At 35.0% G+C, this 2198-nt stretch overlaps 1 pseudogene; it reads right to left on the reverse strand.

Moving 5' to 3' along the window:
* Window positions 1-2198, reverse strand: part of LOC105460901 — a 13287-nt pseudogene that overhangs the window by 7759 nt on the left and 3330 nt on the right.

Genomic DNA, 2198 nt, shown 5'->3' on the forward strand with positions numbered 1-2198 from the left:
TGAGGTAGGAGAGGTGGGGGACGGGCCCACAAAGAGAGGTACGGAGAGCGAAGGCAAAATCAGTCGGAGCTCGAGCCACGTTCCCGAAACTTCTTGACCTGGCAACGCATGACCTGCCACGATTGCCGGAGCATCCGGAACATGGAGTACTGATAGCGATCATGATCGTGTGAGGAAGAGGAATTCTTAGCCCATGCATGATATTTGATGGCGACGATTCGAATTGTATGAGGACTAGAAACTGGACGGAGACTTCCAAGGTTGCGCACGGCACGGAACGTGGCTCCCACCGAAGACGAGCTCCGGCATCAGCACCCGTACTCAGCTAAGTAGAGTTCGTATTCTTTCTCTCTCTCTCGTATTGACTTCGATGGTCTCCTTGTAATAGCGCATTTGTATAACTCGTCTGTGTAATCGACGGAGATATGATTATATACATATCCTAATATCTTCATTTAGTATCTTCGTAGACCGAATCCGCGGTGTAATCTTATGAATAATTATATTTATAAATCGATGGTATTTATGTGATTTCTTTCCTCGGACGATTCCTTTCGATTGAATCCTTACTCGTAACCGTTACAATAGTAATATATAATGCTTATATTTATGCTTGCTAAAGAAATAACCCACCGGACACATAAATTACAAAGATTATTATATATCACCATTTACATACTTTTAAGATTCATAAGCAAATTGTCCTAAAGAAGGATATAAATGATTTTCTTGATATAGCATTTGGAATAATCAGATTGTGAGGGCTAGAAGCACATTTCGTACTTTGATAAACAACAACTTTTTGAGATAGTACATACAAATTCATACAGTCTTTACAATGTTAACTAATTAGATATTGACGATATTTAGTGCACAAATTGATAGCTACTTAAGAACATATACACATTTTTATTCATGCAGTATACAAATAGCAATCAAGCGGCGCAAGACTGAAGAAAAACTAACGCCAGAGTCTCTTAATAAAAAAGTTATTCTTGAAAGAAAGTTTTTATTGTCCATTGGAAAGAAAAAATTCCTAATATTATAAATTTTAGTCCTTTTATCCACTATTTTATCCTATATCTTTTTATCCTAAAAAAAAATCTGAAGACATGCATAAATATGCTTCATAAAAAAATATATGGTAGCTAAAATGTAACTATTGAATGAAACGCAACATTTGTTAAGTAAAATAAACAAAAGCTATTTTACACATAGAAGACATTTTCTTTATTTTAAGTGATCACATTGTATCATTTTGTACATTATGTAAAAATATTTGCTAACAGGTAGTGTATAGCAAATTTCTAATTCAGCCTATAATTGTACAGCTCATTACAGAATTGTACTAGTCTTCCATCTGGACGATCAATTTTGCCTTTTTTTACATAACTAGACATATAAAATTCTCTACATATTTAATAATAAGATCAGTCAAGTTTAGATAATAAAATTTTACTATGCAATAATAATTGTATACAATATGAGGCAACATTCTCATACCACTATTTTAAATTACAAAAAGACAGGTAAATAATATTGATTTTTCCGCTGTTAATTTTTTATCACTTGCGTGCTTTTTGAGAAGAGGTCCTCCGGTGTCCGAAGAGGCGCAACTTTCTAGACTAGACCAGCCTTGCTACCTTTTCCACCTCCGTAAAGAAATAAGTCATTCATAAAAATTGTAATAATGAAACTTGAGAAAATCTAGATTTTTTGTGTTGAGATAAGACGTTACGTGTGTGTGTATCTCGGTCATCATTTTCACTCGTTCTGAATATTCGTCGAGACTTTCTAAAGACAACTTGCCAGCTTCCTCGTTTTAAACAGATTCTGCCAAATCCGGATTTGGCACTATCAGTAGACATTTTACAGTCAAAACAATGCAAAAGAAAGAAACATAAGGATAAGCAAGCGTTTATGATCCGTTTATGATCCCAAGATCCGGTTTCCAATCCTTCTTCAAAGTGTTAATTAACGCATATTTCGCCATTCTTTGCTACATTAGGATGAAAAATTTTTTTTAGGAAGTAAGCCTTCGGCGGTCTCTGTGGAAAGTCCTTTCCAAGAACTAATTTTATTCTAAAGAAACCACCGGCATATGGAGTCCCCGCTGTTGGAAAAAAAATATCAATTTTTCATTATTTCAACATCAATCGGGGCTCGAAGTATAGAATTGTATGCAGAGAGATGTGTAT

Source organism: Wasmannia auropunctata, unplaced genomic scaffold (assembly GCF_000956235.1).
Source record: "Wasmannia auropunctata unplaced genomic scaffold, wasmannia.A_1.0 LD336101.1, whole genome shotgun sequence".
NCBI classification, from domain to species: domain Eukaryota; kingdom Metazoa; phylum Arthropoda; class Insecta; order Hymenoptera; family Formicidae; genus Wasmannia; species Wasmannia auropunctata.